General features: G+C 42.9%; 1 long non-coding RNA gene across 1 annotated transcript in view; it reads left to right on the forward strand.

The window, feature by feature from the left end:
- The window catches only part of LOC122803423, a 103,098-nt gene extending 89,889 nt beyond the window's left edge, over positions 1 to 13,209 (forward strand). The window contains exon 3 of the long non-coding RNA XR_006365117.1: positions 13,061 to 13,209. This is a non-coding gene — a long non-coding RNA (uncharacterized LOC122803423). The remainder of the gene's footprint in view (positions 1 to 13,060) is intronic.
- Positions 13,210 to 14,072: the final 863 nt, after the last annotated feature.

A 14,072-nucleotide genomic window follows, 5' to 3' on the forward strand; every position in this document is an offset into this window, starting at 1 on the left:
AAACAAATTGATTTTAAAAGGACTGCTTAAACCGTCTTTTGAGGAAGCTATAGATTCAGCTTCCAGTTCTCAGTCGAAATCTAAAGCCTCCAAGTCCAAGAAAAGGTCTCCGTCTCCATCTGCATCTTCGGAGCCTCCGGAGAAGATTACTATATTGGACTCTGCTTCCTCGGCTCCACTGTCCTCGGGGCTGCAGGAGGTATCTGTGTTAAGTGAATCGGCGTCCACTCCGATTATTCTCAAACCCATTCGGAGCCGGGTCGCCTAGTGTGAGGCATGGTTCACCAGATAAGAGATCCCATTCTCCATCCATCTCCTCCAAATCCTCCAGGCTTTCTGATTTGGATGTTGATAAGGTAGTGCAGAGGCTCCTGCAGTCGCCGGTGTTGGCCAAATTGTTTTCTGTTCCGACCCAGTCTGCTCCGGAGCCAGTTCCTATGACTGTTTCATTGATTCCTCCTCCGAGCACATCTTTGTCGTCGGAGCCGGTATGTTTCACTCCGAGTGATGTTCCTGCGCCGGCTCAGATACCTCTTTTGAGTTTATCGGTGCTGACCTCTGCTCTGACCATGTCGGTTCCGTCCACAGGGTTCGAAACTCGGGTCTCCTCGGTCGGGCCCGAAGGGGATACTTTGAGACATCTTTCAGTTCCGAGTCTCCCACTCGGTGCATCGGCTCGGGGGACTCCGGTCATGGCCTTGGAGGTCGGTCCCCGGATTCGGGGGGGGGGGGTGACCTGCCTTCAAGGCCATGCGGAGCGCACTGGCCAGATCGTCAGCATCATCACTCGGGTTGGTCATTCCATCCGCTACCACCCCGGTGAGAGCTTCTGACGCTCACCTATCCTTGGACAGTAGAGTGCCAGGCCCTAAGGACACCCCCATGAGTGGTCCCCCACTTTCTGAAGGTCTCTGAGCCAGTGCCTGAGGAATCTAACAGAAAGAAATTGTGCAAGAGGAAGCACATGGACTCCCAGGACGAGTCTCTCACTTCCGATACTGACCTTGCGGAATCGGAAGGATTCCCCAAGTCTTCCTCTGAGGTTTCCTTCTCCGATATCCTGGAGATACTGAAATAAAGAGGAGACTGGCCTTCCAAAACTCCTTCCGAGGAGGAGTCAGTATTCCTTAAGGCATTTGGCGCTCAACCCTCCACCTCCTGGGTGTCTCCACCCTTCGATGAACTTCTTGACCTTATTTGTCGAAGGGTGTGGGAAAACCCTGATTCTGTGGAGCCCGTACCTAGGCGTCCCAACAAATTTCTCTCCGCCCCTCAGGGAAAAGAGTTTCTGTCAAAGGGAGTCCCTGTAAATGCCATGGTGGTGGCGGCAGCCACCCAGAAGGAAGTTGCAGAGTCTTCCTCGTCGGTCCATCCTCCTAACAAAGAGTCTAGGATGATGGACTGGTACGGGAAGTGTACCCTGTCTTCAGCAACCTTCACTTTACGGTCACTGAATTACTGGTCTCATTTCACTCGGCTCCAGAGAGATCTCCCCAAAGAGCTGGGAGATACTCTTGCAGGTAACATATCTGCGGCTGTGGCTCAGACAGGAACGCACAGGTTTCTACCCTCAACTCCATCGCCAACTCGTCCATGCGACTCATTTCGTATGCAGCCGTGGGAGCGAGTAGGGTGGCCTGCTCAGGGGTCGCCCTTAGAAGGCAAGCCTGGCTGCGCCTGTGTCACTTTGTGGAGGCCTTCAAGTCTTCCTTCACTGATGCCCCATTTGATGGTTCCTCCTTGTTTGGGACCAAAGTGAAAGACACCCTCACCAGGTGCGAGCAAGAGGGAAAGACCCTGTCTGCCGTAGGGGTCCATTTTTCCCCTTCCGTCTAGGCCTTATCCCAAGGCCCAGTGGGGGGGGGGTGTGGTTCAAGAAATCACAAAGGTTTTTTTCCTGCCGCACAAGGTGAACCCCCCCCCCTCTAGAGGCAGGGGAGGAGGGAGTTATTCAGGGAGACGTCGCCTCAGAGGCAGAGGGGGCCCCCGCAATTCCGGAGACAGCAACTCTTTCCGTGGCTTCCCATACTCTCATTCCTGAGGGTGTGCCCGACTGTGCTTATTCGGTGCCAGTCGGAGGTCGAATTTCCTTGTATTCGGAAGCCTGGGAAAACATTACCCAGGACCGATGGATATTAAGGATAATCTCCTGAGGTTACCTTATTCCATTCTCTTCAGTAGCCCCTCCAATAAGAAAAATCCCGGACGTTCCACCCAGTCAAAGGGATCATGTAGCCTCAGAGATATCTCAGCTGCTAGAAAAAGGAGCCATCCAACCAGTCCCCTCAGACCAAATCGGATTAGGGACTTACTCAAGATTCTTTTTGGTGCCGAAAAGAACAGGGGACCTGGGACCCATACTAGATCTCAGTCAACTCAACAATTACATACACAAGTCCAAATTCCATATGGTCACTCTACAATCGATTCTCCCATTGTTGGGAGAGGAAGTATGGATGTGCTCCATCGACCTCAGGGATGCTTACTACCATATCAAAATGGACAGGGCATCCAGGGGTCACCTACACTTCCGGTTGGGAGCCAGTCACTTCCAGGTTTGAGCCCTGCCCTTTTGTCTCACCACAGCCCCCATGGTATTCACCAAGTGTATGGCAGTGGTGACGGCTCACTTGAGATGTCAAGGAATCCAGGTGTTTCTGTACCTGGACGACTGGCTCCTTACCGTCCCCACCAGGCATCAACTAATTCAGACCAGGGACGCTACCATCAGTCTATGTCACCGATTAGGCATCACAATAAACTGGAAAAAATCTGCCTTATTGCCCTTGCAGCGTGTCACCTTTATAGGAGCAGAGTTGGACACCATTCGAATGTGAGCATTCTTACCACAAGAAAGGATCACAGGTTTGCAACAACAAATACTCACGCTGATGCCCCTGAGACATGCGAAGGCAAGACTGATTCTACAACTCCTAAGTACCATGGTGGCGACTATCATGTTGGTCCCCCTAGCGAGATTACACATGAGACTTCTTCAATGGCTCCTCTTTGTCCAATGGTCTCCTCTTTGTCCAATGGTCTCTCCAAAGACTTCGGCTGTCCCATCCCATCTTAATCATAGACAGATGCAAGCAGGACCTCCGTTGGTGGCTGTGCACCAACAACTTGAACGGGGGAAAGCCCTTTGTTCCACCCATCCCTGTTGCCACGATGACCATGGACGCCTCCCAGATGGGGTGGGGGTGGGGGGGCATTATCTCGGCAGGACGGTCCAAGGCACGTGGCAGGAGCACGAGATACATTTGCACATAAACGTCCTGGAGATGAGAGCAGTGCTTCTTGCGTTGCAGGCACTTCAAGAAGTTCTTCCTCTAGGGACTATTGCGATACCACACTACTGACATGTTGTCTGAGTGTATCTCAACAAGCAAGGGGGAACCCGATCTTACCCACTATGCAGAGAGGCTATGTGTGTGTGTGGTATTGGGCAGTAGCTTCCCAACGGTTTCTGGTGGCAACGCACATTCTGGGGAAGACCAGTGTAATAGCGGACAAGCTAAGCAGGGCGATTCTTATGCCCTACGAGTGGTCCCTGAATCACCTGGTTGCAGAGCGAATCTTCGGCAGATGGGGTCAGCCTTGCTGCGACTTTTTTGCCAGCCCTCTCAATGTGAAATGCAGCAACTATTTCTCGCTGACCCCCCCCCCCCCCACCGGGGGAATCGCCCAGGGACGCTCTGGCTCACAATTGGCCCTCCTGTCTGCTTTATGCTTTCCCTCAGTTTCCCCTTCTCTCGAGGGTGATTCAGAAAGCACAATCCTTGGGAAGCAGAATGATTCTGATTGCCCCACACTGGCCTCGTCAGGTATGGTTCCCCTTCCTTCAACCTTACATTGTGGACAATACTTGGATTCTGGAACCTCTTCCAGATTTTCTGACGCACATGTCGGGACAGTTCCACCCCTCTCTGAGGACACTCCAGTTGACAGCCTGGCTACTCCACTTCCATCGTTAGTCAGACGTCACAATTTTTCACCAGACGTGGTCCATATATTATTGTCCTCTCATAAACCATCCACTAGAAAAATCTACTCTAGCAAATGTAAAAGGTTCTCTATCTGGGCTTATTCTAGAGGCATTGATCCTTACACAGCTCCAATTGATTCGATTCTGAAGTTTTTGTCTATGCTGTTCTATCAAGGGTTCAGCTGGCGGCTATATCAAACTTTCACATGGCCAATGAGAACCTAGCCTTATGGCACACAAACTATGTAAAGCATTCCTTAAAGGTACTCCGTTACTTCGTCCCCCATTATCCCAACCTGTCATGCCCTGGGACCTCAATTTTGTTCTTCAAGCCCTCACTCTTCCACCATTCGAGCCTGCAGCTACCTGTGAGTTAAAATTTTTAACATGGAAAACAGCATTTTTAACAGCAGTCACTTCAGCGAGGCAGGTCTCTGAAATTCAAGCCCTCTCCATCAAACCCCCATATTTGATCTTCCATAAAGATAGGGTCTCTCTTAGGCCAAACCCATCATTCCTTCCCAAAGTGGCTTCTATGTCTAATATGAATCAGTCTATTGAGCTGCCGGTTTTCTTCCCCAACTTTTCTAACCAGGCAGAATTCAGATTTCACCAATTGGATGTACATAGACAGTTACGCTTCTATCAACACCGGACAAAAGATAACCGGAAATCTGACCAACTCTTCGTCTCCTTTTCAGAAAACCGGTTTGGTTCTCCAGTATCCAAGGTCACGCTCTCTAGATGGATAGCCAGCTGTATCTCCTTCATCTATCAGACAGCAGGTAAAAATTTGCCTTTTCCAGTAAAAGCCCATTCCACAAGAGCGGTCTCCACATCCACAGCCTATCAAGCTAGATTGTCAATGGATGATGTATGTGCTGTAGCCACTTGGGCTTCTTCTCACACCTTTGTTTCTCATTACAAATTGGACGTGGTTTCCAGGGGCAGATCTTCATTTGGCTCCCACAGTTCTCAGGAGTATTTTCCTATGAGCCACCCAGGATGTAGGTGCTAGGGACACTGTCCCACGGGTAAGAATGTAGGCGAGATAGGACTACATAACATCAAGAAGTTATGTACTCACCATAACGTTCGATGTATATAGTTCATCTCGCCTCACATTCTTACTTACCCTCCCGCCTTCCCCCTGCCTGGAGGATTTGGAAGTTAGGTAGTCTCCTGCAGAGTTCCTTTGAATAGTTTTTTGTTTGTATGGATGCGAGGTATGTATGAAGTAATTATGTTGTTGGCAGCAAACTAGATCTGGGGATATGGAGCAGTGTACCATGGGATACCCTCTTAGCCCAGCCAATCAGAGACTTTTGAGCTAGTAAAATAGGCAGAGTCGGAGCCGATATTGACTCCGAACCCTGAGTAAGAATGTGAGGCGAGATGGACTACATACATCGAACGTTATGGTGAGTACATAACTTCTTGTTCTCTATTAGCTTGTAAAGCCAGTTGCGAATATAATTCTCTGGATATTAGGAGGTACTCCCATTGTCCTCTTTTAGGATTTTTGTACCTGTTCTAATACATAAAATTTTATCTTGTTATTGTTTGCATGTTCTGGTGCGTTAAAATAGTGAATTGATTTCAGTTTTATGTAATATATTGTATGTGTTCATAAATGGGTTTTTAATGCCCTTTCCATTTTTCCTCTATATAGAGGCACATTTTTCACATAGACTTATGTAGACCACCCCTGTACTATTACAGTTTAAAATATTGTGCTATTTTAATTTGTCTATTTGGATTTTTAATATCTGTAATGTCACCGTTTCCCATATAAGGGCATTGCTTATTGGCACTGCACTTAAATGTACCAATTTTTTACCCGGTGTTGTACTTATTGAAGTTGTGCGACTCAGGTTCTTTAAACTTCTACCTTTTTCGTATGTAAATTTTAATGTTTTTTTTTTTAATATACTAAGGGCTCCTGGTATCTGACCAAAAATGTTCCAGTATTCTGTTGTGATGTTCTTAACAGTTTTATAGACCCTATTACATTCTAAAAACAACACTGAAGAAAATGAACCATTTCTACTTTGTCCAATGTTTTTGGCACTAACAGCCATAGAAGTTAATGTGTTGTTACCCTTACCATTCTCCTCAACCAGACACCACTCGTGAAATGTTTTCCAAGAAGGGTAATGGATATCCTTAGCACAACAGCATAACGATACACCAGATAAATAGCCTGCTCCATAAGACAACCAACTGGAAAAGCATAAAATGGAGCAGAATAAAACGATGGCCAGCAGTTATAAAAGTAAAACGTCTTTAATGGAATCCAAATGTAAGCACTTTCACAGTTACAAAGACTGCTTCTTCAGACAATACTATTAGTCAAGAACCTTCATCACTTATATACAGTGCTTAACATTCAAATGCACACCCTTCCTGATTGCTTGGTACACATTTAAAGAAACACCATCATTGCTACTGAAAAAACAGCTAGTAATAAATACATTTACTAAAACTAGTAGCATGCAAGGCTGTATAATAAAATATGCAGTTATAACCACATTAGTTATTTAGTATATGTATCTGTACAATATGTAAATTGCATATAAACAACCTATAAAAAAATATTTTTTTTGTAATGACAAAGTCCCCATCAAAGAATTACAAAAACATGGTAGAGCCAGCAAACAGTGGACCAAAATCTGTTTATTAAAGGAAGGAGGAAAAAAAACATAGTGGTTTCGGCCCTTAGGCCTTCCTCAGCGTTTGTAACGGTTACAAATTTCACAAAATAAATAAATATATATATATATATATATATCTATATATATATCTATATATATATATATATATATATATATATATATATATATATATAAAATGTATTATGTATATGTAGAGAGAGAGTGGTCCAGTGCCACGTGCAGTCCAAAAGCAGAATTGCATACATTTAAACATTCCTTTTTATTTTTATATGTATTCATTCAACCCAGAGGAAAAAAGTGCACCTAATTTAATAATCCATTTCTTTTCCATTTTGTTTAATATTGCATGCCAACCAGATTTATTAACTGTATTCTGTTGTATAATATCAATCACAGTAAAACTGAACTTGGCATTTTGCCGTTTAATTGTATGTTTGTACAGTGCATTCGTAGGTTTACAAGTCCTAATATCACTAAAGTCCCCATCAAACCCATGCTGACAGACCTCTGCGTAGATATTATAGTTTTAATAGGATGTTAAACAATGTGTGTATACTGGTGGGGTAGCAGGTTAAGACGTGTTTTTCTTTGCGTTTAGTTTGAAGCCATGTCTCTAGTACCAATCATAAGTCTGCGTCAGTCCTTTCTGTAGGATATCAAAATTGTTTAGGTTAATTAAATTTTGTTAAATGTGTACCAAGCAGTCAGGAAGGTTGTGTGCTTAGGAGGTTGCCGTTGATGTGGTAATCTGTAGGGGCCGTGTTTTTGCTGAATGATATGATTGTACATTTTTTTTTTGCATTTAGCTTGAGGCCATGACATTGGTACCAGTCATTAGTTGCTGTGGGACCCTCTTGCAATATGTTAACATCATTTTGGAGGGTCACTGACAGCACCCAACTTACAATCGTCCACAAACTTGGTCAGCCACAGGCGTTTTGTCTTTGCCTGGACCTCGGAGAAATAGATGACAAACAGTAGGGGTCCTAGGACAGATCCCTGGGGAACTCCACTAGTGATAGGTCTGCTATAGGAGGTAGAGGCACCGATTTTGACCTTGAAGGTCTTGTCGGTGAGCCAGTTGGCCACCCACCTGCCGAGATAGTGATTTTATAATTAATACATTTTGATACGAAGGGCTGTAGGGCCTAACAAAAACACACTGATGTCCAAAAATCTGTTATACATGTAACAGTGCTTATGATGTGGGGAATTGAATAGAAATTTTTGTTCTCATATAAATAATACAAAATTCGCAAACGTAGCAGCGCAAGATGTGCTCATAGCTACTCCACTATTCTCTTTAAAGATTTGTCCTTCATAAAATACATAATTCTACATTACTACTAGTTCTCTCAAATCACATATAGTATGACATTCAGAATGTGTCAAAAAGTCACGTTCACTGAGTGCTTCCTCAAACCACTCCATACCTTTATTGTGAGGTATAATAGTGTATAAATCTGTCACATCAGTAGCAGCAAGTAACACCTCCTCATTGTAGGATACTTGGTTTATTCTATCTAAAAGGTCCCAAGAATTGCGTAGTATGAGAGTTTTTTAAATGTAAAATGGTTTTAACTTTGGATCAATGTACACTGCCAAGGGGTATGTTTTGAGCCTTTGGCCAAGACGGTCAGTCACGGGGTGGGGGTCATCACTGTTCTTGTGAACTTTTAGAATGCCAAACACATTAGGAATACGTGGTTGGTTGTTAGTTAAAAAAATTGTAGGAAACATCATCAGTGAATTTTTGCATTAACATATTGTGTAACACAATGTCAGTTTTTTGATAAAATGTAAACCCTTCATTCTTAGAAACCAAAGTATATATGTCTTCCTGATGTAAAATATTAAACATCTTACCAGGGTATTCCACTGTGTCCATAATCATCAAACCACCCCTTTGGTCAGGTCTCATAGTACATAATTTGGGATTGTGTTATGTCTTTTAAAATGTTTTTCTTCTCTGGTAAGGTTGTGTGTACCGCTACTTTTATGTAAGTATAAAGTTCTGTTTCCACCATACTCATATTTCTGTAAAGTGGGGGTGTAATGGCTGATTGAACGTACTCTTTTTTTTACTCCAATTTTGCTCATGCAAGGATGTATGAGTCAAACAAAATGTCAGTTAACTTTCCTTAAGAATGTTCTAAAATCTATTAATGTCCTGCTAATTTTAAAATGTTCTTATGGTACATACGGTAAACCTCTTTTAAAAAAGAATGAGTCATATTGTTTAGTATTGCTGTAATTAAGTATTTTAAAAATGTCTTGTTTTAATGTTATCCCATTTTGTACAATATCAGTTGTGTTGGTGGTCCTGTCAAAAAAAACGTAGTAGGTACAGTTATTTTCTTCCTCTTCCTTTTCCCTCTGTTTGGATTTGTTTGAACACCCCTCATCACCTCTGGTCAGTCCCTATGAAGTACCCCTTACCATTTCTTTGCATGTAATCACAAAAGAACAAGTTGTCACTGCTCTCTCTAAAGCTAGAAACACTGCATCACTGGGCCCTGACAGAATCCCAGTATACCTATTAAATAGCTTGAAACATGACCTAGTGGACCAACTTGGATCTCTGTTTAACCACAGTCTCTAAACAGACTTTGTCCTAGTAGGGTGGAGAACAGCAAGTCATAAATCTACACAAGGGAAGGACCATCAATGGACCCAGGAAACTGCCAAAACCATAAGTCTGACTAGCCTCATATGCAAGACTATGGAAAGGATAATCTTGGACCCGATTAACAACGGCATAGGAACTTTTCAGACTCCAGACCCAACCGAATTCAGCTTCACCAAGTGTAGGTCCTACCTGCTCAGTCTGGTGGACTTCTTTGAGAAGGTCACCAAGGTCATGCAAGAGGGTAAGATAGTGTGTACTGCTTACTTTGACCTGACCAAGACTTTTGGCACAATTCCCCTACTTGGGTATTGTAGATAAATTCCCACAATTGGGCCTAAACCTCTACATCACCAAATGGATAACCATATGGCTCACGGATAGGATACGTTTTATTAGAGTGGGGGACTCTGCATCCAGCAAGAGGCCAGTTACCATTGTAGTACCCACAGTGCTCAGTGTTGGGCCACCTCCGGTTTGGAATATACTTCCCAGATGTCAAGGCAAATGTAGGAGGCCTTTGGCTGATGAAATTCGTTAATGATTGTAAGCTGGGGGAAGTCCTAGGCTCCCTAAATAATTTTGATATCCTACAGAAAGGACTAATGCAGATTTATGATTGGTACTTGAGCCATGGCTTCAAACTAAATGCAAAGAAATGCATAATAATACCCTTTGGGAAATGAAATACATCTGCTTTTTACAACATATGTATCACCTCCCTTAGGGTGGACCCAGTGGTGAGAGGTCTGAGTACTCAGATAATCTGAACTTTGACTACCATGTGTCCATGCTGGTGAGGAAATCCTTCTAATGTGGCTAATATGTCTCATCTTATAAGGGCATGGCATTCAGATCCAAGGAAGTCATAATACCACTGTACTCGGCTCTCATTAGGTCAGTGATTGAGTACTGTGCACCTTTTGGCATATCCCTCGTCTGGCACCTGAAACAGTTGGAGTGTCCTCAGTGGTTTCTCACCAAAGAAAATATAGGGTATAGCCAACATGATATATGCAGACCATTTAAAAGCCCTATCACTGTAGTTCATTTCTTACAAGTTACTGAGTGAGGATGATCTGTGCCTGACTTGTAGTGCAGTCTCTGACCCAGTCCTGATGGATGTTGCATATTCGCAAAACTAACTGCACAAAGGTTATTCGCTCCAAGGATCTAAACCTGATGTCTGCTGTAAATAGATCGTGCTGGACAGACAGATGTGTCCTAGAGATTGCCCCTCCTGTGGAATAGGATTTCTGTTCATGTGAAGCAGAAACCTTCCCTGACCATCTTCAAGTACAGTCTGGACCAGTAGATGGGGAATCACAAATTCAGTCCTGGGGTGGCACCTATGTTCCTTATGGACAGAGAGGCAGTCTGTAAAAATTATCAAAACCCCACTTGCTGACCCTTGTTATCTTTGATAGAAAATTGGGTGAAACTGGCTAGGTTGTTTGCAAGAGCACTTGAGCCATTAGCGTAGTAATCTCCTATGAAGCTCTGAACATGGACAAACTCAAAGCCCTGTCACTATACTCTGTATCCTACAGACTGCTAAGAGATGACTTCTACCTGTCATACAGGGCATCCTACAGCCCTGTTCTGATGGATTTACTGCACATCAAGTCAGGTGCCGTCAGAAGTACTTGATCTAGGGAGCTAAACCTCTTCTGCAACATTAAGAGAATAGTTTGGAGGGAAAGATGGCTCTCACAATGGAGGCCACTGCTCTGAAACAGACTTTCCATCCTCGTAAAACAAAATTCATCCCTGTCCATATTCAAGCACAACTTGGATCTATGGATGGGAAACAGAAAATTTACTCTAGGACTTTCCTCTATACTACTGATGGACAGAGGCAGCTCCAAAATGCTTTATCCTATGCATGGTCCCCCTTCAAATTGTCTGTGGTGTGATCCCAGTTGTTCTCATTAAGGGCAATATATACTACGGATGGGCAAGGCCAATCTCTAACCAAATGGGATAGTTTAATTCGAGCACAAAAAGGTAAATTGGCAAGGATTAAAGTATCCCTCAATGGCCACTATCCTAGTACTTACCTGTGAAACCTATAAAAGGCCAACTCTGTGCCTCTCCTCCTCTTCTAACAGTTTTGTTTTCATGTCCAAAGAAACAGTAATGTTTAATTACACCTTACTAACTTGGACTAGTTTGGCTTCCTCTGCTTTAGCCCAGGCTTCCCCATAACTTCCATTTCATCGATTTAATCTCTGTAGAAAAGGACATCCATATCTCCACTTCATTTGACATTCTGGCTGTTCCAGTTCACCATTTTCTAAGTCTGAGGAAACTTTGTCTAGAAACCAATTGATTTGTATTTTCCCAAAAGGTAGTTTTGTAGTTTTTAGATGACTTACTGGGACAAATTTGAAGGATTTTCAGGAGCCCTAGTCCATTTTTTTATGCCTATTTCACTTGTCCTTCAGTACTTTTCAGAGCATTTAGCTGGTCCTCTTTCTTTCACCAAGTGGCAGTTGTAGCTGCTTTCCATTTGGTTCGCATTGTATGCAGTACTGTTACTCTTCCACCTCAGGTTGGAGAGCTTGTTCTTCTGTGGGCTATATACTGTATGGTTGAAAAACTTTTCCTTCCATTTTGCCCGCTGCTTCATCAGATTTAATTTTCTGTTTGGTAAACCTTTTTCATAATGGCTGCAAGAGATGACTGTTGGGCAGGTGAATTTTAGAGTTGCAAGCTCTGTTAGTATTCCCTCCTTGCCTTGTATTTCTTAAGGCTAGAGTATCATGGCATAACAAGTGTCATTGAATTGAACAGTCCTCCTTTTAGGTTTACAGGTAGCCTCTAAGACTAATTTTAAAGCAGCCATTGCTTGTGCCATTTTTTCTCTTCACAATAATCTGATCAAGTTGAATATCCTCTTCACCGCATGGATGTGAGGAAGAATCCGGAGTACCATAAAGAAAGGATCAAAGTCAATGGAGTAGAATGCCCATCCATTTCCCCTTTCATCAAGGGGCACAAAGGCAAACCGGTTAATAAGCAGTGCCTGTTCATATAGCCTAACTGTATTTTCTGTTATGATAAATAGGTTAGGATTTTGCAAGCTGTCCAAGAGCACATTCCACCTGTCATCCCTATAGCCACAGCTTTCTTCAGTAATGCACATTTGGATGACATTTGTACCACTGCTACATCCTTGAAAGCCTTTGCCAAACATTTCAAGTTGGCCATGACTTCTAAGCCCAGGTCTTTCTTCAGGCTGTGGTTATCCAGAGCATGTTTCTATAGGATGGCCACTCTGGTAAATTGAACTTGGTGCACTGTCTTAATCTCTCCTTTCAGATTAAGAGCTAAGGTGAGTACCTGTAACTGTGGAAAAGCTCTGACTGTAAGGTGAATTTTCCCCCTCTAGCACCCTATCTTTTTTTCTCTGTGCGTCTTTCTCTTTTACTTTGGTCCAGAACAACAGTCTTTCACTTGGCAGCCTGGGATGCTTTTGTGTGATGAGTAGTCCTAACATGTACAGTGTTAGTGCCTGCTATTCTATATGTAGAACTCTTATCCAGCATTATGTAAGTTCAAGTAAGTTTTATAACCCCTTTAATGGTAATGTGCAAATCTTTGTAACTAGACTTCATTACTCTCTTAATACATCTGCAGTGTAACTTATGATTAGCTTGTTGTACAAAATGTTTTTCGCAGTTAATATAACTATGATTTATGGCCGTCATTATGATGCTACCAAATCTGATTTTGTGTCATGCAGCATTTTTTTCTTATTTTCTTTAGGAGCCTATCTCTACCAGTGGATCTTCCTCTCTCTCCACCTAGCAACACTGACTACAAATGATAGAGGCATGTAGGGCCATACTGAATGGTTGTATCATCTGAAGGCAAGAGTGGCTTTGGGACATGAATGAAAATTCACTGCAGTAACTTAGAGGTATGTGTTTTTTTTTTTTTTAGTTTTTTTTTTTTTTACATAAACTACATATAGCTTATATTGACTCCTCAATTTGAACTTGTGAGGTTCCTGAACTCAACGGCAAGTACAGAAGTGAAAAATATTGAAAATTAGAACTGTGGCCTTGGTCCAGGGGCATACATGTCTTGCAACATCTAGTGAGCTCTGTGCTGTAAATTCATGGTTCTTAACATGGGAATAAGCAGTGTTTTTGGATTTCTCTGAGCTCCACATACTCTGTGTCTGACCATCTCTGGTAGGTCCTGTGAATGTATAATGTGCTGTACCTGCTCCTGATTACATCCTAGTCATTGTGCCATTATTTCTGCTCAGGGCCCTTTTTCATGGACAAACCATTAGCCACTTTAAATTATTTTAGTTGAGTTGTTCATGCATTACTACTGTCTGTTAGTGTTTCGTAATGCAATTCTCAAGCTTCTTGTGGCAGAAAAAAGGAAAGATCATTAGAGCATGAATTAGATTTGTATTTCTGTCTTTCTAGAGCTGACTTGCTGATGTTTTCAGTTAGACCACCATCACTGATCACAGTCTCTCTCTCTTTTTTTTGTTGTTATATAACATGGTATCCACATCCCATGGAAATCGAAGTACAGATGACAAGCTCCTTTTTTGGCTTCTGGATCAAAAACATGCTCTTCAGTGTCACCATTTCAGCGCTTTAGATGTAGCCTCTATAGGAAGTATGTGTCATTGACAGGGTACTTAATAACTGTAGCATACCCAGCAAACAGTGAAAAAGCCGGGCTTCCTCTCATTTCAGAATAGATATTTTGCTTTGCTTTAATGGAATTTTGTTCAGGTAAAGCGCATGCATTG

Source organism: Protopterus annectens, chromosome 5.part1 (assembly GCF_019279795.1).
Source record: "Protopterus annectens isolate FY-2018-M chromosome 5.part1, PAN1.0, whole genome shotgun sequence".
NCBI lineage: Eukaryota > Metazoa > Chordata > Ceratodontiformes > Protopteridae > Protopterus > Protopterus annectens.